Source organism: Canis lupus, chromosome 20 (genome assembly GCF_003254725.2).
Source record: "Canis lupus dingo isolate Sandy chromosome 20, ASM325472v2, whole genome shotgun sequence".
Taxonomy (NCBI): Eukaryota; Metazoa; Chordata; class Mammalia; order Carnivora; family Canidae; genus Canis; species Canis lupus.
Window position 1 is genome coordinate 54,315,394 of NC_064262.1, and position 24,284 is coordinate 54,339,677.

Consider the following 24,284-nt stretch of genomic DNA (forward strand, 5'->3'; position numbering starts at 1 on the left):
CCAGGGATCCCGATCGTCACGATTCTTACTGGGAGTCGAAGTAACTGTTACTGCCAGTCAAAACAGAAACCGGTTAACAGGCTGAGATGCACTTTATGGAGAGCAAAGTCCCCGTATTGTTTGCCAGTGGAGACTCAGATAACTGCTGTCCCTTCACTTGTCATGTTACAAAGATCTTAGCTGAAGTGACACATGCCATCAGTTAGCGTGCCGTTCGCCTCCTCAGAGCCCTACGAGACCTTCCAGTGCTGCAGGGATTCTTTGTCCGAGGGAATTAGAGACATTTGGATGCAGGAACATATTTTCCTGTGAAATCTGCTTACATGGATCCTGAGAGTTTTCTTTTCTTTTCTTTTCTTTTCTTTTCTTTTCTTTTCTTTTCTTTTCTTTTCTTTTCTTTTCTTTAAGGTTTTATGTATTTATTCATGAGAGACACAGAGAAAGGCAGAGACAGAGGGAGAAGCAGGCTCCTTGTGAGGAGCCTGATGCAGGACTCAATCCCAGGACCCCAGGATCACAACCTGAGCCAAAGGCAGACGCTCAACCACTGAGCCACCCAGGTGCCCAGATCCTGAGAGTTTCAAGCAGAGAGACTTTTCTGCAGCCCGGAGTTCTGACAAAGGCTTGTCGAGTGGCCAAACTCCCTCTTGTGCTTCAGATCAAGGAAGGAGGGTTTTTCGAGAAAGGCAGAGAGTAGTGGGAGCCATGGAGCAGGGAATAAAGAGCAGCTCTTGGGGGCAGCCCAGGTGGCTTATGGTTTAGCGCTGCCTTCAGCCCGGGGCGTGATCCTGGGGACACGGGATCAAGTCCCATGTCGGGCTCCCTGCGTGGAGCCTGCTTCTCCCTCTGCCTGTGTCTCTACCTCTCTCTCTCTCTCTCTCTCTCTCTCTCTGTGTCTCTCGTGAATAAATAAGTAGAATCTTTAAAAAAAAAGAGCAGCTCTGGGGAGGGAGCAGCCAGGCCTTCAAAGTCCTAACCATTAGACCCCAAGGTTATGTTTTAAAAATCAAGGGTTGCCACGGCCTCACACCCTGAGCACCTACCATGTGCTTGGCATTTGACCCATACTCCTCCTAATCCTGGCACGGCCCCAGCAGGGTAGGATCAGCAGGCCCGGACAAAGGTAAAAATGCCTCCCTGTGCTTCCTGGTCCCTTGGGTGGGCAGCAGAGGAGTCCTTTCTCCTGCTTACCCCAGCTCCACTTGCTTTTCTGCTACAATGTGAGCTCAGTCACGACTCTTCGTAATTTTAGAGAGGGTTGGGCCAGGGCCAGTGAGGACAGCAAGGCTGCAGGTGAAGGAGAAACGATTATCCTGGTCCCATCATCTCAGTGGTCGGTCTTGGAGGCTGGGGTCCCCCTGCCTCCTCCCCGTCTCCGGCACCCCACTAACCAACCACTGCCCGCATGTCTCCTCTGGATCCCGTCCTTCCCGTTCCTGCTTGTGCCCTGCTGGTTCAGACACTCTGGTGGAGGACTGTGGACAGCAGCTTCCAACTGCTGCCCTTGGGAGGGATGTGGTGCAGGCCCGCTGTTGTGCTTTCTCCTTCCAAACCTTTGATGCTTCCAACTGCCCTCAACAGTGGCCTTAAGCTGCTGCTGCTGCTGTTGGGAGGGTGACGCATGACGTCCTTGTGGGACACCATGGAGTATCAGTGCATTTAATTAAATGACATGCACTCGCGATGTTTTTATTAAATAAAACATGATTCAATCATAAAATAGGGTAGTGGTGCACAGCAGCCATAAGAACAGATGTCCTTTAAGACTTCTGCCGTGAAATCAGGCACGGTGGGCTGACCCATGCTTGCCAGGACTGCGGTGCTCGAGGAGAATTTGTTGTGTTGTTTACTGCCAGTCACTAGCAGGTAAGAGACCTCTACCGAAGCCTTAAGAAATATTTGTAGGGCGAATGGTCTTTAATTGGAGAAATATATCCATTCCATGTTTTTCTGCATATCAGCAAAAGGGCCGTGGCTTTATATGAGCAGAGGAAGCCCGCAGAATCTTTTAGGATTCCAAGAAAGGGGGGGTGTGGGGGGGTGGTTTCGGCAAACATTCTCTGTAAAGGACCAGATCGTAAATATTTTAGGCTCTGTGGGCCAACCGGGTCTCTACCGCAGCTACCCACTCTGTTGTGGACAACATGTAAGTGAATGGGTGTGGCCACGGGCCAGTAACACTTTATTTCCAGACGCTGACGTGCGAATTTCGTGTAATTTTCACGTGTCACAAGATAGTTTGACTCTGATTTATTTTATGACCATTTATGAATGTAAAGCCCATTCTCAGCATCCGGGCCACGTAAAAACCAGGCACTAGACTGGGCGGGACTCGGCTGGGGGCGTGGGCCACGGTTTGCTGACCTCTGCCCTGTGGGATGGAGTCCAGAAGCTCCACCCGATGTTCATAGCCTTTCTCGGGGTGGCCCAGACTGTTCTCCCCAAGAGCCCCCAACCTGTGGCCTCTGCGTCACCAGCTCAGTCTCTTTGTCCTTCTCCCACCCCTGCCGTGGCACACACCCCGCTGCGCCCGGCTCCTGCCCAGCTCCTGCCCGGCAACTAGTCCCCCTTCCTGTCTGCCCCACCCCACCTGCTGCAGGGTCCAGGGTGGACCTTTCCAGATTCCTACCCCATGTTCATGGTGCCGGTCCCACCCGGAGTCTGTAGCTGTCCCACCTGGAGTCTGTACCTGTCCCCTTTGCCACAAAGGAGTTATTTGTGTGGCTCCCTTTCTCTCCGGAAGTGAGAAGATAGAGACCATGTCTCACTGTCTTTGTGGGACACCAAATAGAGGAAGTACTAGTTGAGTTGAGTCGAGTTCTTAGCAGGTGGAAATCTTAACCAGGCTCCAACAGTCCTTGCACACACTTTCTAGGTAAATAAGGCCTTGTAAGATATTTGGAAATTCACAGTTTGGTGATTTATTCTAGGAGTGTTCTAGATCACAGTTGTCCAACAGAAGCGTAATTCAAGGTGCACCTGTAATTTATTTTATTATTATTTTTAAAGCTTTTATTTATTCACAAGAGACACACACACACACACACAGAGAGAGAGAGAGAGACAGAGACAGAGAGGCAGAAACACAGGCCGAGGGAGAAACAGGCTCCCTGCAGGGAACCTAATGGGGGACTCGATCCCAGGACCCCGAGATCACACGCCAAAGGCAGACGCTCAACCACTGAGCCACCCAGGTGCCCCTGCACAGGTAATTTAAAATTCTCTAGTAGCCACGGTTAAAAAGTAGGAACAGCTGAAGTTGATTTGATAGTAGATCTTATGTGATCCAACATATCCAAAATACTGTTATTTTAACATGGAATCTATGTGTACACATTTTGATTTGAGATGTTTCACGTGCTTGCACACTAAGTCTCTGAAATCCAGTAACTGTTTTGCACTCGCAGCACATCTCAGTTTGGACAAGCTACATGTCAGGTGCCCAGTAGCCACGGGTGGCCCGAGGTGTCAGAATGAAGACAGGCACAACACTGGGGTCGTCACTAGTCTTTTAAAAAGGCGACCACTGTCTGAGTTAAGACCCAGCGTTCAGATACTTCACTGTGATGCTTAGGTCACTCCCAAGGTGTGAGCAGCACGGGCCCACCTGACTCGAGCGTATTTCCATTTTGTAAAGTGGTTGGTTACGGTTGGGCTTTGCACAGGGGGTCCCACAGGCCACTAAGCAGTTTGACCCCAGAATTCCTTAGTGACCATTTCAGGACTTTGGGGATCCTTCTGGGCAGTTCCCAATAAATCTGTTTCCTTCCTCTTTTACATCAGGGAAATCTTTTCATTGTAGAGCCTCCAAATAGTACCCGAGAATATAAAGGACAAAAAGAGCCCCAGGCTTCCTTCTCCTCTTCCTCCGCCCCTCCCTCCACTAATACAGTTTGGGGTGGATTCTTTCAGATGCTTTGCCTATAAAATGTACACGCCGATGCTTTATTTTTAAACTGAGATATAATTCGTATGCCATCAAACTCCCCCTTTTATAATGTATGGTTTGGTGGTTTTTAGTATAGTCACGAGGTTATACAACCATCAGCACTGTCTAGTTCCAGAACATTCATCACACCAGAAAGAAGCCCTGTCCCCATCAGCGGTCCTCCCCATCCCTCCTCAGCCCCCAGGCCCCATGCGTCCCCTTCCCGTCCATGGACAAGCCTATCCTGGGCGTGTCACACACGTGGAATCACACGCGAGTGGTCTTCTGTGTCTGGTTCCCTCCCTGAGCGTCGTGGGTTCAGACCCGTCAGTGCCTCGCTCCTTTTATGGCTAATATTTTTTTCGTCTTACAAAAAAGGATCATATTATGCCCACTTTGCTGCCCCTTCTCTGTCATCTAACACTTGGTCTGTACCTTTGCTCATCCCCGTGTGTCACCTTCGTTCCTTCTGGGAACTGCGTGAGCTCCCACTGAACCGCCGAGCCCCGAGGTACTTAATTAGCACCTTATCGAGGGACATTTATTTGGTTTATCCTTTTTCACTTGACCAACAGTGCCGCAGTAAACATCCTCGTGCGCTGCATTTGTGCACATGTGTGGGATGTTTGCAAATTCCCGGAAGGGGAATTGCTGGGTGGAAGGGACTTCCTTCCCTTTGCGTTAGATCCCTCTCCTCACGGTCACGCTCCAGCCCCGCGGGCGGTTACTTTGCACTGTGTCCTTGCCTGCACGACACCGTCCCCAGCACATCCACCCTGCCACCTCCTCCCACCCAGGCCATGGGCACCTCCACAGGTGCCTGTCCTTTACCCTCAATTCCCCTCCCATCCGGGTCACAGAACTTTTGGCAACCTGGTGAGAATGCGTGCCCCCCACCCCGAGCGTACCCATCGTGTGCTGTCTGCTACTTTGGAGGTTCTCAGACTCCCCTGGCAGCTCTCTCTGCAGCAGCCCCTACTTCCGAAACCCGTTCCCGATCTGCTCTGCTCTGCCCGGGTCCCAGCCCACAGGTGGCTGACTCAGCCCCCGTCTATGCCGCCGGGGGAGGCCCAGCCACCCGGCCGGTTTGTGCCCACACACGTTCACGCTTGTTGCCCTGGCTCTGAGCTGACTCTCCCACAGCAACAGCATGTCCCCGGCCCTCTGGGTTCCCCGCCGACACCCGGCTCCCACTCCTTGCAGCCTCGACGCTCCAGCAAAGCCTTTGTCCCGCTGCGCTCCCAGCAAATCTGTTCCTGCAGACCTGTCCCAACCGACCTGTCCCAGCCGACCTGTCCCTGCAGACCTCTCCCTGCAGACCTCTCCCAGCCGACCTCTCCCTGCAGACCTCTCCCTGCAGACCTATCCCAGCTGACCTGTCCCAACTGACCTGTCCCTGCCGACCTGTCTCAGCTGACCTGTCCCAACTGACCTGTCCCTGCCGACCTGTCCCAACCGACCTGTCCCAGCAGTCCAGCGGGCCGCCCTATGCCACCTTCCATCTGTAACCCCCGTGTCGAGTCCTGCCCTCCACATGCCCATGCCAGGGACCGAGCCCTGCTGCCGGCCTGCTCTTCCAGCTCGGGTGGGAAGCTCTCTGCTCCAGAGCCCGCCCTCTCCCCTCGACCTGTCTGTGGTGGCGCAGACTGTTTCTCTTTAATGCCAGGCAGTTTGAAACCAGAAACCCAATGCCCCAATCGCAGATGAGGTTATCCATCCTTCATCTGAGCTTTCCTCCCACTTTAAATTCAATAGGTCATAGTTTTCTTTTGAATATAATCTATCTATCTATCATCTATCTATCCATCATCTCCCTGCCCAGTGTAGAGCCCAACACAGGGCTTGAACCTCACAACCCTGAGATCAAGACCTGAGCTGAGACCAAGATTTGGACACTTAACCGACTGAGCCACCCAGGCGCCCCATATTTTTAACATCCTTTAAGATTTCTGAGACAATAACCTAATCTGATTTCTCTTTCTTAGTGCTTCATGAGGGTCAGATCTTCTAGAAACTACCCGCCCTGTCTCTAGCGCTAATGTTCACATAGGGCTTGGCCGGAAAGTCTGTAATCCTCTTGACGCCCAAACTGGGCCCTATTCTAATTCCGAGTCCTGGTGGCGAAGTGCCTGCCTCCAGCTGCTCATTTCTCCCTCGTGCCCCTCCCCTCTTTCTGTATATGCCACCCGTCTAAACAAATGTTTCGGCATTTCTAAAACAGACTTCCTTACGCCTTTTGTTGCCTGTCACTGGAGGTTTCCAGACAGAAAGTCTCTTAGGGATTGTGTGCGAGATGTATTTACTTGTCAACAAAGTTTGTTTCTGAAAATTTTAAGAAGGATTTTGTCCTGGGGCATCTGGCTGGCTCAGTCTTGATCTCGGGGTTGTGAGTTTGAGCCCCACGTTGGGTGTAGAAATGACTTAAAAATAAAATTCTAAAAAAAAAAAAAGGATTTTGAACAAATAAGATCTCAGGCCTAACTTTCTTGTTTTGAGCTGTATCATGTTTCACTTCCTCTAAAATAAAGAACGGAGGGGCAGTTTTAGTTTATATATCATCTGTTTCTCTTCTTGTCTGGCATTTGCCAACACATTTGCTATGTCAACTTTCTTTACAAATTGAGGTAAAATTCACATAACATAAATCAACCTTTTTTGTAGGGGAGCACCTGGGTGGCTCAGTCAGTCAAGCAACTGACTCTTGATTTTAGTTCAGGTCATGATCTCAGAGGGGTGAGATCCAGCCCCTCATTCAGGCTCTGTGCTCAGCAAGGAGTCTGCTTGAGATTCTTTCTCGCCCTCTGCCCATCCCCCAACTTGTGTGCACGCCTACTCTCTCTCTCTCAAATAAATAAGTCTTTTTTAAAAATTGACCTTTTTAAAGGACAATTCAGGGTTTTGTAGGATATTTGAAATATATACACCCATTATCACACCACCATCTAATTCTAGAACATTTCCATGACCCCCCCCCCCCATTTTATTAAGCAGTCACCCTGCCCCCATACCCTGGCATCCTTGAACCCGTTTCCTATCCATGGATGTTTCCTGTTCTGGACATTTCACACACATGAACTCACATACTGTGTGGCCTCCTGTGTCTGGTTCCCTCTCTGAGTGTCGTGAGCCCAGGGTCCGTCCGTGGGGCAGTGTGTATTGGCGCCTTGTCATTCCTGTTCGTAGCTGAATCATATTCCAGTGTAGGGATTGGCCACGCTCATCTGTTGATGGACATTTGGGTTGCTTCTGCTTCCTGGCCGTTACAAGTAATGCTATTGTGAGCATGTGTGGACAAGCTTTTGTGTGAACGTAGGTTTTTGTTTCCCTTGGGTGGATACTCAGGAGTGAAGTTCCTGGGGTATGTGGTCACTCTGCACTCAACTTCTTGAGGAACTGCTGGATGTTTCCCACAGCGCTGCACCATGTTCCATTCCCACCAGGCACGTAGGAGGGCTCCAGGACATGTTACTTTCCCTTGTTTTTATTATAGCCAACCTGGTAGGTGTGTAGTGGTACTGTCATGGTTTCTACTTTCATTTTCCAAATGACTACTGGTGTTGAGCATCTTTTCATGTGCTTGGGGGCTATTTGTATCCCTTCTTCGGAGAAATGTCTATTCAAACATGTCATCTCTCAAATTTTTCTTCCTCTGTGAAATACTCAAAGACCTTGAATCATGAAGGTGCAAGACACGTGTCAGAACTACAGCAGGCAGTGGAGGGGAGGCAGGGTCAGAATCAACAGGACACGAGGGCTGTCCCCTCTCTCTCCTGTGACACGGCTCCAGCTCTGACCTGTGGGCATGCCCTTGCCAGAGACTTCCCATAGTCCTTCATCCTCATGCTTTAGAAGGGTGACATAACAGGAATGTTGGGCTTTACCCTCAGAGTGTCCTTGAGCACTTGGGCACTGAGATTTCTAGGATGTTATTTGTAAATTAAATGTGCTGTTTGATACCTGTTTATCCAGAATTATTTTAGGCTCTCTTTTAAAGATATGAGTCTAACATTTGAGTCTAGTACAGGTTCAGAAAACCAGCTCATAGGCTAAATCCAACTGACTACCTGATTTTGGATGGCCAAGAACTAACAATGGCTTTTTATGTTTATTTTATTTTATTTTTAAAAGATTTTGTTTATTTGACAGAGAGGAAGCAAGAGAGCACAAGCAGGGGGAGCTGCAGAGGGAGAAGGAGAAGCAGACTCTCTGCTGAGCAGGGAGCGCAGCCCGATGCAGGGTTTGATCCAAGGACCCTAGGATTATGACCTGAGCCGAAGGCAAACGCTTAACCAACTGAGCCACTCAGGCATCCTTGACTTTTTGTGTTTAAATGGTGGAAAAAAATAAATAGAAAAATAATATATTTTGGAATATATGACATTATATGAAATTTACATTTCAGTATCCAAAAATGAAATTTTCTGAGCAGATGGCCATGCTCATTAGTGTACATATTGTTAGTGGCGGTCATCACCCTACAACAGAGGGTTGAGTCGCCATAGAGACCATTTAACCTGAAAAGCCTAAAATATTCGCTATGGGGCCCTTTACAGAAAAAGTTTGCCTAGAGCTGGTCTAACAAATGGTCCTGGTTATATTTGACTAGAACTAGTACTAGCGTAACATCACGCATTATATAATACAATGCTGATTTGGAGGTTCATGAACACCTTAGACTCTTCAATAGTGTTTAACATTATCTTTTTGCTTCCTCTAATGGCAAGAGGAATGATATTTACTTTATTAACTTCTCCTGTTTGCTGTAATTAAGAAGAATCTTCTTCTTTTTTTTTTCCCCCAATTGCTGGTTCCGTGCTGTGTTTCAGGCTGTTATTTTTTTTAAAGATTTTATTTATTTATTCATGATAGACATAGAGAGAGAGAGAGGCAGAGACACAGGAGGAGGGAGAAGCAGGCTCCATGCCGGGAGCCTGACGCGGGACTCAATCCCGGCACTCCAGGATCACGCCCTGGGCCAAAGGCAGGCGCTGAACCGCTGAGCCACCCAGGGATCCCCAAGAAGAATCTTCATCTGGTCACATCCATCTTGCAGGCTGGGTCCTCTTTGCCTTTCTTTTTTTTTTTTTTTTTAAATTCCTCAGCACCCTGGCCTTTCTCTCCATGGTATTCCTCTTTGTCTTTCAGGCCTCGGAGAAGCCTGGGTCAGGTTTAGACCAACACTGCAGGGTGGGAAGGTGCTCTGTGGTCAGGAAGCACCAGTTTCTCCTCTTCCTGGTCTCTGGCTCTTCACTCCAGCGCTCTCTTTCGGCAGGTCACACCAGCTCTGGGATTTGGTGTGCAAATCACAGCACCCAGGAGTGATTTCTGAGATGAGTTACTGCCGCAGGTGCAAGGAGGTGGGCTCCTGCGGGGGGAGAAACCGACGTCTCTAACCAGTCGTCTTCGTATTGGAACGCACTGTAACAGTGACTCATAAGAAGTAAAAATGTGTGATGGCTAATCAGTAAGGAGGAAAATCAACATTTAGCGATCAAAAAAAGCTGTTTCTACATTTCAGATCACGCTGAGATCCCACGTAATTTTTTTTTAAAACAACTTTTTTTTTAAGATTTTATTGATTCATGAGAGACAGAGGAGAGAGACAGAGAGAGAGAGAGAGAGACATAGGCAGAGGGAGAAGCAGGCTCCGTGGAGGGAGCCTGATGTGGGACTTGATCCCAGGACTCCAGGATCACATCCTGGGCCCACATCCTGGGCCCACTCCAGGGCTAAACCGCTGAGCCACCCAGAGATCCCCTGAGATCCCACTTAAGATGAATTCTGCATAACCTCAAAATCTATTGTAGCCGAGTTTTTTAAGAATTAAGACATTCTAGAATCACTGCTAGAACCAGGACTGGTATCGGGCTTCTCTGGGCTAAGAGTAAGTAGGGTCTTGCCTTAATCTTGCCACGGGGCTGGTCGATGTCAGCTAGCAAAAATAGCAAATTAGGTACGTTTCCTTGGTTCAGCTGGAATGGACGCTGTAAAAAACTGTGAATTCCCTCTTCTCCTCCCTATTCCCCACTGGCAGATATTTCTGTCTCAGGCTCTAAATCTGTGGCATTCCTGGGCTCAGTGGCCTGTGGGTTAATTATTGTCCAGGGTGGTCACTGAAGCTATAGCTACTTATCAGCACAATCCATTCCTAGACTGTTTGAATTCCTAAATGTAGGGTGGTGGGAAGGAAGACTAGCTGCCTTCAGACTGTGGCTTCCCCCTGGAAACGGGCCATGCGACTCCCTCTACTCCTGTGACAGTCACCTGGCCCCACGTTTCTCCCATATGTGTTTGGGGCCCACAGCCACTTTTGTGCCCCTCCTCCAGAAAGAGAATTGTGTTGCTTTCTTCTAAAGACCACTGACCTGGGCAGCTTGTGTGGTTCAGCGGTTTGCACCGCCTTCAGCCCAGGGCGTGATCCTGGAGACCTGGGATCGAGTCCCACGTCGGGCTCCCTGCATGGAGCCTGCTTCTCCCTCTGCCTGTGTCTCTGCCTCTTTCTGTCTCTCTCTCTCTCCCTGTCTTTCATGAATAAATAAATAAAATCTTAAAAAAAAAAAGACCACTGACTTGCCTGGATTAGGCTCAATCTAAATGAGCCTCATCAATGAGGCTCATCTAAACTGGAGTTTATAAATTAAAGTTAAAAAAAAAAAAAAAAAAGATGGGACACCTCCTGGGCGGCTCAGAGGTTGAGCATCTGCCTTTAGCTGAGGTTGTGATCCCAGGGTCCTGGGAGCGAGTCCCACTCCCATATCTGGCTCCCCTGAGGGAGCCTGCTTCTCCTTCTTCCTGTGTCTCTGCCTCTCTCTCTGCATCCCTCATGGATAAATAAATAAATCTTAAAAAAAAAAAAAAAGATCCACATAGCACAATAGCCCAGTGGTTTTTACTTTTCCTCAGTCTGGACATCTTTTGGAATCTGCTGAAGATTGGGAATTTCTCCCCAGAAGAACAGGTGTAAACACATGTGTCTGCACTTAAATTTCATGTTCAAGTTCATGTTCACAGACTCTCAGAAGTGTGACCCTTGTGAATCCGCAGGCCGAGTTAGAGGATCCTGCTGGAGCTATTTGAATGGGGATATTGCAGAGTTTTAAAACGCTTCCAGACATTCTCTGGATTTTTTAGAAGGGCAGAAATTGGGTGGAAACCTAGCACTTTGGTAGTAAACAGAAAAGGCAAGGGTTCCTCATGTGCTGCGTGTATTTCCATAGACTTGTGTGGTCAGCTATACAAAACTTCCATTTGAAAACAATCATGAGAAAGTCACCGTGGAAGACAGAAATGAGAGGCATGCACAGTCATACCCATCACCATTGTAGGGAGAAAATAGAACTCACCTCACGTAGGTCAGCATCTTTCACAAATTCATGTTTTGAGTGCCCTCTGGCCAGATTAGCTCTCCATGTGTTGTAACTTTACTTCTTTATAACATCTTATTCCAACAAGGGTGCCAGGACCAGTCAAAAAGGAAGGGGGACAGTCTTTTCAACAAATGGTATTGGGAATCTGGATACTCAATTCCAAAAGAAGGAAGTCGGAGCCTTACCTCACGCAAGATCAGCTGAAAATGAATCAAAGACCTAAATATCAGGGCTAAAGTCACAACACTCGTAGAAGTGGGACTTATGGGACATATGGGAAAACCTGCATGACATTGGATTCAGCAGTGATCCCTTGAATATGACTGACACCAAAGGCAAGGTCACAAAAGGGAAAAAGAGATAAATAAGGATTCATGAAACTTAAAAGCTTTTGTGCGTCAGAGGGCACTATTAAGCGGGTGAAAAGGCAAGCCACCAAATGGGAAAAAATATTTGCAAATCATGTATCTGATGAGGGGTGTATACTCAGAATATATAAAGAACTCCTACAATTTAACAACAAAGAAACAAACAACCCAATTAAAAAGTGGGCAAAGGACTTGAGCAGACATTTCTCCAGAGGAGGAAGAGAAATGGCCAATAATCACATGAAAAGATGCTCAGCATCACTCATCCTCCAGGAAACACAAATCGAAACCACAGTCAGACCACTTTGCATCCCTAGGACAGCTACCATCTAAAAAACTCCAAACAGAAAACTACAAGTGTTGGCAAAGATTTGGAGAAATTGAAACTCTTGTGAACTGCTGGTGGGAGCGTAAACTCTGCAGCCTCTGTGGAAAATGGGAAGACGGGTCCTCAAAAAAACGAAGCCTGGAATTACCATGTAGCCCAGCAATTCCACTTCTGGAAAGAATTGCAGAGACTCGAACAGGTACTTGCACACCCATGTTCACAGCAGCATGCTTCACAATAACCAAGGGGTGGAAACCTCCCAAGCGTCCATCCACAGGCGAATGGATAAACACGGTGTGGTTCGGTGGCTACTATTCAGCTTTAAAAAGGAAGGAAACCTGACACCTGGCACAACACGGATGGACCTTGAGGACGTTATGCTCACTGCACTAAGCATCACCAAAGGACCAAATGCTATGATTCTGCCTCTGTGGGGTCCCTGGAGAAGCCAGGTTCACAGAAACAGAAAGCAGATGGTGGGAGCCAGCACCACAAGGAGTTACTGATAATGGGAACAGAGTCTCAGAGCTTTTGCAAGACGGGTAGTGGGGTTGGTTGCACAGCAATGTGAGTGTACCTGTGCACTTAAAAAGGTTCAAATGAGGGGAACCTGGGTGACTCAGTGGCTGAGTGTCTGCCTTTGGCTCAGGGCGTGATCCCGGGGTCCTGGGATCGAGTCCCCCATCAGGTTCCACACAGGGCCTGCTTCTCCCTCTGCCTGTATCTCTGCGTCTCTCTCTGTATGTCTCTCATGAATAAACAAAGTCTTTTTTTAAAAAAAGCTTCAAATGATAAATTTTGTTATAAATTTACCAAAATAATAGACATTCCAGTTGTGTTTTCCAGTATTATATTAAAGGAGGCATATGTTTTCATATTTCTATTTCGGAAGTTCCATCTCTCTTGCTGAATCATAGGATCGTAGCTTTAGTAAAGGCCTTACAAATTTGTCTTGTGGTCACATACTAGTTGGATGATGCGTACATAGTTAACTCATTTACTTTGTGCACTGTCAGTTGGGAAAATTGGACTTCTGAGTCAGCGGTCTGTTTTTTTTTTTTTTTTTAAGATTTATTTATTTATTTATTTATTTATTTATTTATTTATTTATTTATAGATTTTATTTATTAGAGACACAGAATGAGAGAGAGAGAGGCAGAGACACAGGCAGAGGGAGAAGCAGGCTCCATGCAGGGAGCTTGACGTATGACTCGATCCGGGGTCTCCAGGATCACGCTCTGGGCTGAAGGCGGTGCTAAACCACTGAGACACCCGGGCTGCCCATAGATTTTATTTATTTATTTGACACAGAGAGAGAGAGAGAGAGAGAGAGAGCAAACAAGCAGGGGGAGTGGCGGGCAGAGGGAGGGGAAGAAGCAGGCTCCCTGCAGAGTAGGGAGCCCAATGCAATGCGGCCAGGACCCCGGGATCATGACCTGAGCCACCCAGGCACCCCTCAGTGGTCCTTACTAGAAAGGAAAGCACGAGACAGATCGAGGGCTAGTTCTATAAGACACTCAGGTGTGTCTGCACCAAATACAGCTGTCTGGGGTTCTGGGTCTGTGTGCAGATGTGTTTGGAGCACCTGTGGGTGAGAAGAGCCTCATAAGTAATCTAAGTAAGCGGGAAGCTCATAAAGGAGAATTTAGGGCTCATTTGTTCAGAGTCATCTGAGTGCCAGCTTGATAGCAGGTATTGTTCTGAGACTATGAGGATGAACCAGACATGCTTCATAAACGGCCTTCTAGAACAGAGGTCAGCAAACTATGTAGCGGAGGCCATGGGTGACACACTGCCTGGTTTTTTTCTAAGTCCTGCCACTGAGAATATCTTCTGCATTTTTCAATGGTCAAAAAAAAAAAAAAAAAAAAAAAAGAAATCAAAAGAAGACTATTTCATGACACATGAAAATGAGATGAAGATCAAATTTCAACGTCCCTAAGAAAAGTTTTATTGGATCAGAGCCAGGGCCAGGACCAGGATGAGGCAATTGAGGCACTCGCCTTGGTCACAAAATTTAAGGCACCCAAAAAACTTGGTCATCAAGTGAAGTAATATTTTAATGGAGTATTTAAAAAATCAAAACAAATGCCACACACACAAAAATCCATGATGAGCAAAAAAAAAAATCAACATTTTAAAGACAGGATCGGTATTGCTGATTGATTGCCTTTACCCCAGGCTCCAGTAAGGCTCTGGATGTGACCAGGCTCATTCCTTATGTAAAGTCACTGGGGGGTTTCTAGAAACAGCGAGAGTTGAGTGGTTTCGATAAAGACCTTATGGCCTGAGAAGCCAAAAACATTCTTTGGCCCTTTGGAGGAAAATTGGCCAACCTGGATTAAAATCAGTGAATTATATTAATCCTTACCAGTGCGTAACTGTAACCAAACTACAGATTCAAATGCCTTGTCCATGTCCTCTATTTTTTATGTGCCTTTTTAAAAAAATGAGTGTACACTTATAAATTATTTAATTTTTGGATAATGGCATCTATAAGTCAATAGGGACAGTTAACACTGAATTAATAAGCAAGCTGATGCTTGTGGGCTGTGATGATTGACTAAATGTATAATTACCTGCATTAAAATTGTAAAGGCCATCATTGACTTTCGTGGTGACTAAATACTTAATTAGTTAACCCTTTGTTTATGGGGCGTAATGTTACTTGGCCTCTTTATAAAATGATATATTTCCTGTCCAGCTTCCATATATAGGTCTTAGTAAGCTCAATTAATAACTTAAGCATTAATTATTATTAAAATCTTAAAATAGTAAATGCCGTGGGAGCTTCCTCCCTGGTTTTCCTGCTTTGACTCGTCAAAGTAGAGTCCTCTCAAGAACATAAACCAGAATGTATTGTGGCCCAGCCTGGGGCTTCTCTCAGGAACTGGAATAAAACCCAGACTTTTGGCCATGCCCTCAGGGTCTCTGCTGCTGTCTCCAGCCTCTTGCCCTCCCCTGCCACAGGGCCTTTGCACCTACTAGTCCCTGTGCCGAAAGTGCTCTCTTCCATCTCCCCATGTCTGGCCAGGTCTCAGCTCAGTGCCGTCCTTCACAGCACCCTTAACTGGCCTGGCAAAAGCTTGGGAGCCCCTTTCCATCACCCCTCCCCTCCAGCTCTATCCCTCTGCTGTCTCCTTTTGTCCTGACCTAGACCTCCTGAAACAACCCTGTATATCTGGTGATTGGTTTCCTGGATGGGGTGTCAACACCCCAAGATCTGGCTTGTTCACTTTTGAATCCTTAGAACCTGGTATAGTGCCTGGTACTTGGTACATTTACTTTGTTCCTTTTTATTTAGAGTTTAAGTTTACATACGGTCATGTTTACCTCTTGGGGTCTGCTGGTCGGTGAGTTTTCACACACTCATAGATTCTTGTTTAACCCTCCCCTTCCCCGAAGAGGGCAGAGAGCAGTTACAACACCCCAGTGCATTCTCTTGAGCTGCGCCTCTGCAGCCAGAGCCTCATTCCACCCTCGACCCCTGCTCACCAGGCTCTGCTCCCCGGCCCGCCACTCCGCATAATACCTTTGAGATTCATCAGGCTGTTGCATGTGCCGATAGCTTGTTCTTTGTATCGTTGAGTTGTATTCCATTGTACAGATGCACCACTGTTGGTTTGTCCAGTAAATTTCCTCTTGGTGATCAATGTTGAATTAGTACTAAAGCCTCTGGTCGTAAGAGTGACAGCATGGTGTAGATGAAGTGAGTTGAACAATAGTAGTATACCCTGTACACATGGCGTTCACTAGGTACTGTGTTCAAATTTATAAGAACTGATGTGCTTTCCAGTGCTTACAAATGCTATCACAATTTTTATTTTTTATTTTTTTTAATTTTTATTTATTTATTCATGAGAGACAGAGAGAGAGGCAGAGACACAGGCAGAGGGAGAAGCAGGCTCCACACAAGGAGCTCAATGCGGGACTCGATCCTGGGACCCCAGGATCACGCCCTGAGCCGAAGGTGGACGCTTAACCACTGAGCCACGCAGGTGCCCCTCTATCACAATTTTTATTTTTATTTTTATTTTTTTATTTTTTAAAAGATTTTATTTATTTATTCATGAGAGACACAGAGGCAGAGACATAGATAGAGGGATAAGCAGGCTTCTCACAGGGATGCTGATGTGGGACTTGATCTCCGGACCCAGGATCATGCCCTGAGCCGAAGGCAGATGCTCAACCTCTATCACAATTTTTAAAATGATATATAAAGAGTACAAGAGTCGTGTTCCTAGAAAGGGCCATCATCTACAGAAGTCAATTAAGAAATGGAAGTTTCTTTCTCCCTTTTAAAAGATTTTATTTATTTATTTGAGAGCGAGGGATCCCTGGGTGGCGCAGCGGTTTGGCGCCTGCCTTTGGCCCAGGGCGCGATCCTGGAGACCCGGGATCGAATCCCACATCAGGCTCCCGGTGCATGGAGCCTGCTTCTCCCTCTGCCTATGTCTCTGCCTCTCTCTCTCTCTCTCTCTCTCTCTCTCTCTCTCACTGTGTGCTTATCATAAATAAATACAAATTAAAAAAAAATAAACTTGAGAGCGAGCGAGCGAGAGCACGCAGAGGGAGGAGCAGAGGGAGAGGGACAAGCAGACTTCCCACTGAACAGGGAGCCCTTTGGGGGCTGGATGTGGGGCTCAATCCCATGACCCTGAGATTATAACCCGAGCCAAAGTCAAGAGTTGGACACTTAACCCGCTGAGCCACCCACAGGCCCCCAAAGTTTCTCTTTCATCTTCCTGTCTCCCTCACCTCCCATGACCAAAACACTGTTAATAAAATGATTTGTGTCCTTCTAGACCTTTTTAATGAACTTACCTATTTTATAACATATATAGCTGCATCTATTTTACATTATTCTTGGAGCCTGCTGTGTGCCAGGCCTTATATATCTTGGAGATCTTTCTTACAGAATGTACTTCATGCTTTTCAATGGCATCATAGCAAGGAAGCGCCATCATTTATTTAATGATTTCACTATTGAATATTTCAGTGGTTTGCAATTTTTTGTGACTTCAAGTAATGCCACCACTAACAAGTAATGTTACCCATATATACCTTATTTTTACAGCTTAACTGAGATATATTTCACTTACCATAAAGTTGGCCCATTTAAAGTGTGTAAGTCAGTGGGCTTCACTATATCCTCAGGGTTATGTAACCGTCACCACTGTCTAACACCTGAACATTTCCATCACCCTAAAAAGAAGCCCCATCCCCATTAGCAGTTACCCCTGGCCCCCTCCCCCAGGCCCTGGCACCCGCTGACCCACTGTCTGTGGGTTCGCCTGTTCTGAACATTTCACATAAAGGGAATCATATGAGACGTGGCCTTTTGTGTCTGGCCCTCTTGCCTGAGTGTCACGTTTTCAAGGTCCATTCACACAATGGCGTGAGTCAGAGCTTCCCCCTTTCTTATGGCTGAATAACATTCTATTGTATGGATAGGCCACATTTTGTTTAATCAGCTGATGGACATTTGAGTTGTTTCTACTTTGGGGCTCCCATGAATCCTGCTGTTACGAACATTGGTGTATAGTGGTTGGCCATTTGCCTCTTTGGACATATGTGTTTCTATGGGGTAAATTCTGAGGGATGAATAAACCAGCCACCTCTCCTAGCTAGCTTTCCATCCCCTGACCATGCAGGTTCAGACATGTCCTAGGCTTTGAGGGATGCTCAGAGACTGACCCTGCTCTTGGGCAGGAACCACCCCCTCTTCACCTGCCACCAGTGCTGTGGGGCTTTGCATCCACCCCCCTCGGGCATGCTCAGTACTACAGGAGACATCACCCCTCCTAATCCGTGCCCGAGAAGGGATTGGCAAAGCGACCAGTTTAATGCTGCAAACCCCAGAAACTTGTAGCAAAGAGAAAGCAAATAGGATCCCCTTCTGGGGAATTAAGGAAACCCCACCAGTTCTCTCTCTACCCCAGGAAGGACAGCTCTAAACACGTCTGCATCAGTCCCCATTTTGCAAGCAATCAGAGAGTTGCTTGGCCATAGAAAATGTCCTGTACACGCTCTGAGGTCTCATGGAAGGATGGGAGGGATTCCTGAGAAGGGAAGAGGGGCGATGACAAAATGTGGGATCCCTGGGTGGCGCAGCGGTTTGGCGCCTGCCTTTGGCCCAGGGCGCGATCCTGGAGACCTGGGATCGAATCCCATGTCGGGCTCCCGGTGCATGGAGCCTGCTTCTCCCTCTGCCTGTGTCTCTGCCTCTCTCTCTCTCTCTCTCTGACTATCATAAATAAATAAAAATTAAAAAAAAATGTAATTTTGCATCAACAGCCGGGCAGCAATAGTAAGTTGGAAGGAGAGCTGCTACACTGGCTCGATGCTGGGAGAGAAAGGAGTGTGAAGCATTGGCCAAAATGACAAACCCCACAAATATGCCCTGGAATGAATATAGCACACAGCACGAGGCGTTCCCAGAGGCGCCTCCCACACTTATTTGTTTTTGAAATCACAAATAGCAAAGCGTATCACTGCTCTTGGAGTTTCAGATATTTCAATGGGCAGAACTCAGCAGATGCTCTTGGCTACCTTCAAATGGAATGAGTTGCAACAACGGCGTTAAGGGACATTTATTGAGCACTTACTGCGTAGGGGGCAGGCACTCAGACACCCGCTCTGTCGGCCTCCTTTGCTTTAGCGCTGTGACCCACAGAGGCAGACGAGTCCATTCTCTTCCACTTGCGGACAGACGGAAGCTCTGCAAGCCCTCAGCCCCTGGCTGTAGGTGGCCCGCTAGAAAGTGGAGGGTGCGGGAGTGCGTCGTATTTAGACGGTGTCACGGCGTTGCTTGTGCTGTGTGTGTGTGTGGGGGGGGGGACGTGCAGGCCCCCGGCGCTCCCCCTCGTTGTGCACTGCAGGGGAGGGAGGTGCTGTCCCGGAGGAGGGAGCTGCTCGAAGGGCGCTGGGCCCTCGATGCTTCTCTGTCTCTGCAAGCGCCGGCCCTGGGTGCACCCTGCCTACCCCTGGGTGCCGACCTTGGCCGCTTTGGGTGGGGCTGCCCCAACTCCACCTTCTGTCTGGGGGAGTGTTGACCTTGACTGGGGGGCCGCCCAGAGCCCCCCAGGGCCTGGGCAGGCCTGTCTCAGGAAGTCCTCGTGTGGTTGGCCACAGTCACACACAAGTGAGGACACAATGCACACCTTTTCTGTGTTAGAGACGGAGGAATCTGGCAGCTTTCCACTGGCGTCCTGTATCCCCGCAGGTGCGGAGTAGTGAGAGCTGGGGAGAGGCCTCAGCTCCCCAGGGAGGGCCGGTCAGCCACACCACGGACGTCAGCCATCCACGTTTAATTTCTTTTTTTTTTTTTTTTAAGATTTTTATTTATTTGTGAGAGACACACAGAGAGAGAGACAGGCAGGGAGAGGCAGAGACACAGGCAGAGGGAAAAGCAGGCTCCCTGCGGGGAGCCCGATGCGGGACTTGATCCCGGGACTCCAGGATCACATCCTGAGCCAAAGGCAGACACTCAACCGCTGAGCCACCAGGCATCCCATCAGCCTGACTTTTTTTCCTGTATCCCAGTAGTTTCGAATTTCATCTGGATGGACATCTCTCAAATAGTTATCTTTTGAAAAATCCCACTGAAGTAGTCATAAATGCTTCTCAGATGCAGCGCCGGTCAAGATCACGCAGCAGCCAGGCGACATCAGCCCCGAGACTTCTAGAAAGAAGCAAGGAGAACTGGAAGGAGCATCGGACCTCGGAGGACTTGAGGGGTGGCCCCTCGTCCGGGTCCATATTTGGAACACGATGTGGGGGTTGAGAGGGGAGACCGCTCACCGTTACTTGAGTTACATTTCAGAGGACTGCTCTCTGTGGCTCTTGCCACCTTCTAAGCAGAGCTAGGACATTTTATGCCAGTTTTTTTTTTTTTTCCAAAATTATCTTTTGCTCTGCTAGACGAGCTGACTTAATATGGAGCCAGCAATGGAGGTCCAAAACCAGAAACCCACAAAGCCGGGCATTTGTGCAGGACAGTGCAGCTCCCTGGTCTCCCTGGTCTCATGCCCCCAAGTCCTGCCAGCCACACGCCAGCCGAGAGCTGCTGCTGAGGAAGACGAGGGCCCATCGCAAATCTTTATGCAACAGGAAAGCCAGTTGAAATATCTTCAAGGTTTTATGGCATCTTTTTAAATTAAAAAAAAAAAACAAAACATTGCCCCTCCCCACCTTTTCATTAGAATGCTTTTCTTTTTTTTTTTTTTTAATTTTTTTTTATTTATTTATGATAGTCACACACAGAGAGAGAGAGAGAGAGAGGCAGAGACACAGGCAGAGGGAGAAGCAGGCTCCATGCACCGGGAGCCAGACGTGGGATTCGATCCCCGGTCTCCAGGATCCGCCCTGGGCCAAAGGCAGGCGCCAAACCGCTGCGCCACCCAGGGATCCCTAGAATGCTTTTCTAAGATGGAATCGGTTTTGATGTATCTTCTTAGAATTAATTCGGGTTAGCCTAAAAACCTAAAATATCTCCCAGATTTCTCTTTTTGGGTTTAATTAGAGTAATGAGTTTAATATTTTTTTAAACTGTTTTGCGTCGGAGTTGACACTTTCGGGGAGACAGAAATAGAATGTCCCTTTTGTTCTCCTTCGGACAGGACATCAGAGACTGAAATGAGGAGGAAGGTGACAGGTCGGATAAACACTTCCAATCCTGCCTTTTGTTGCTTCGTTTTCATTTCCTCAGAGATCCCCGGGTTCTGCTGACGGGGTCTGGACTAGATTCTCAGTCCCGGGGACCTCGACGTGCCGCTGTCCTGCAGAGACCTAGGGCCACTGGAGGCAGCGAGTGGTCCCTCCAGCAGGTGAGGGCACACGACTCACCGGCGGGGCCCAGGGTGCTCGCTCGAGGCTGCAGGCCTCTGCTTACAGCAGGATTCCCGGCCGCACTTGTTTATCTTACATTAAATTTCTTGGTCATCTTGCATAGTTCAAGCCTGGCTTAGCAAGAAATACACTTTTGTTTTTCAGTGTGACTCTAGGACTTTTTATTTAAGTTCTCATGTTTGTACGTTGACACAGCAGAAAAATGTGGCAAATTAGAGCTGATCTCTAGCAATAGCAGGACATGGAAAGATCAGACCCTGGTGGATTTGGAAAGAGGCGTATCATCATCCTCAAGAAGGCAATGAAAAGAGCCGATTGTGTGTGGGGCGCAGACATGGAAGGGTGGGTCCTGTAAGGCTGTGTGGGGGACCACAGGGTGGGGGGCGAGTTGGGGCTGGCTCAGTCCACCCTAACGATACCACAGGCCCGCAGGCTTCTAAACCACAGAAATGTACTGTTCCCAGTTTGGAGATGAGGTGCCGGCATGACCAGTGAGGGCCCTCCTCTGGGTCGCGGACTTCTCCCTTTGTCCTCACAGGACAGAAGGAGCGCCCTGGGATCTCTGTGACAAGGGCCCTCATCCCATTCACCAGGGCTCCACCCCCCCCCCCAACCCCCCCCCCCCCCCCCCCCGTGACCTAACCCCTCCCCAAGACCCCACCTCCTAACACCTTGGGCACCAGGTGTTCCCACATAGGAATTTGGGGGAAATGCAAACTTTCAGAGCCTTCCTTGCATGGTCAGATGGAGCCCTGAAGCCTGGGGCCCAGGGAGGCCGTCTGTGGGCTCCAGCTCACCCTTCCCAGCCTGGGCTCTGCTGGAGACTCTAATGTGAGATCTGTAGACCTGAGTCATCCTGCACGATGTCCAGTTCTCACTCCATGGCTTCCAGCCTTCTAGGCCTCGCAGCAGCCTGGCAGGGGCCAGCGCTTTACCTCTTGGGGGCTTCAGTAGACTTAGGAGGGCCCTGGGATCATCACATGGGGATCCCATGGCTGAGGGATGGGATTGAGGCTTGGGAGCTCCCAGAGATTTGTGGGTTTGGGATAACCCCTTGGTGACTTGGGGGCACTCCACCTCCCTGAATCTGGGTGGAAGCTCTGCCTTCTGTCCTGGGCTGGTGGACTAACGTCCATGTGCAAGTTCTGGCCAACCCCTCCTCTCTTCTGCAAGATTTCTTCATCCCATCCCATCCACATGACACCACTCCACCAGCAATTACCGCCGCCCCCTTGGGCGTCCATTCTCTCCCACTGGGTCCTGCCCATCCCAGTGCACAGCTGCTGTGACTTCTTCCATTTCAGAAATCCTCTCTCAACGGAACTCCCCCTTCCAGTGGCCATCCCCTTCCTCTCCCGTTCTTGCCAGCAGAGATGTCTCAAGAGCTGTGTGTGCCTGGGGTCCCCAGTTCCGCAACTCTTGGTCACTCTTGAAGCCATGTCAGTCTCTGTGGACTTTGCCTACAGGGTTCCCCGGCAATCGCTCTGTCCTGTCACAGCAATCCAGCCAGTGGCCAAATCTCAGCCCCCAATCCAGTCAACACTCAGGACACCACTTGCTCATACTTCTTTTCAGTCTCATTTGCTGGATTTCCTCCTCTTTAGGATCTTTAAATGGTGAGGAACCAAAGAGCCCAGCTCGAGGCCTCTTCTCTGCTCTCCTTTGATGAGCTCAGCCAGGCTCACCGCCTTAAATAGGCCATCGACATGCTGATGGCTCCAGCCCATGTCACCTACGCACTGCTGGCTCCAATCTGCATCCTAGACTATACCTCTACATCTGTATACGAATACTCTAGCCCAGGTCGTCTGTACACTGGTGGCTCCAGCCTACCTCCTGCCCCTCGGGTCTTCACGTATGGATCTGCTGACCTTCTCAGCATCCCAACTTGGTGTCTGAGGGCCTCTCACACCTCACATCTTTCAAACTCAACTTCAGAGTGCTCCCCACTCCTTTCTCTCAAGCTCCACATCCAACCCATTAGCAAACCCTACTGGCGCTGCCTCCGAGTATTTGTCCCTCACAGCGGGCGTCAGAGTCTCCTTCAGCTGGGGCATCTAGGCAGAATCAGCAGTGTCCTCCAGACGGTGGAAGCAGGGACTCCCGTGCTTTTGGCTGCTGGTGATCTCACCTGCCGGCTAGAGATCATTGTTTCCTCTCCGCCACCTGTTAACTCCCAGGAGTCTGGTTTCAAATCCTGCATCTCCCCAGAGCCCAGGTTCAGATTTTAACAGCGTGGCACCTGCCCCCCCTTATTCTCAAGGAGACGCATCCATTCCAACCTGTCTATTCTAAGAACAACTCCTGGGTGCTATCTTAGGAGAACAAGGTTTCTTGGTGTCGGCCGCGTCTATCTCCAAGACCAGGTTTGGTCAGAGGCCAAACCTCGGCTGAGAGTTAAGAGGGTACATGTACCGGGGCCCAAATCTATTAGCACCCGGTGCCTTTACAACCTAAGACGCAGCCACGTGCTTCCCATTCTGCCAACGTGTTTTCAGATCCTTGGCCACGCTCCCCCCCACTCCCACCCCCAAGAAGACCATCCCCTGAGAACACTGCCCTCCGCCTGTAAGATGGGGTGCTGTCCTCTTCCCCTCCAAGTTCCAAAGCCCAAACTGCTCTGGACAGAGCCAAGGCTGGGTTGGCTCTGAGGTTAGCTTGGTTTTTGTTTTTTTTTTTTTGTTTTTTTCCCCTCTATGGGTCAAGATTGGCCAATGCTAGGGACGTCCCTGTCACCTCTTTCCGGGGCTGTGTGTCCCTGTGCTTCCCAGGCCTGGCTTCCTCTTCTTCCTCCTCCTGCTGCGTGAGGCAGGAAGAGCACAGGCACAGGGACGCCAGATGCTGTAGGTTCCTTCCGCAGAGTCCCAGGAGGCATTTCTAATGCTGAGTCAACGACTTGGTTTGCAACCTATTTATCTGTACATGACATTTTCAAAAGTCTTTTAAACTAGGTATCCACTCCTCTCTTTTTACATCTTTTTCAAATAGCTCAAGCCCCAGTTTGTTTCAGTTTGTATAATCACTGCTCAGAAAACCCGTGTGCAGCTATGAATATCCCACATTGTTTGCCTGATGATAAATAAATTCTTTCCTCTTGGAGAAAAAGGCACTTTCTCCTCCCAGCCCGAGGAAGGACTGTCGAAGTCCCTGCCATGATGCTGACTGCGGGGAGAGTTGGTCCTTCTCGGGTTTTGTTATTTCAGAACAAATATGGTAAACTGTTTCCCCCTCGGTTACTATAGAGAAGAGATTATTTGCCTTTCTCTTAGGGCTTCTGAAAATAATAGATTACATATTTGGGAGGGTTTTTTTTTAGATCTGGTTAATGTGAGATAGAGGGGATTGCTCCGGGGATGACATTGTTTGGTTTGGGAAGTATTCTTGCTGTTGCCCAGCAACAGGCTCTTAGAGACGGGAGTGGACTGCGTTGTCCCTGGCAACCG

The 24,284-nt window shown here is 48.6% G+C and overlaps 2 protein-coding genes across 4 annotated transcripts in view; one reads left to right on the forward strand and one right to left on the reverse strand.

Annotated features, from left to right (window-relative positions):
- The window catches only part of LOC112666363 (long-chain-fatty-acid--CoA ligase ACSBG2-like), a 151,759-nt gene that overhangs the window by 106,912 nt on the left and 20,563 nt on the right, over nucleotides 1–24,284 (reverse strand). The gene's annotated exons all lie outside the window — the stretch shown is intronic.
- Nucleotides 1–24,284, forward strand: part of RFX2 (regulatory factor X2) — a 97,502-nt gene that overhangs the window by 11,015 nt on the left and 62,203 nt on the right. The window lies entirely within an intron of this gene.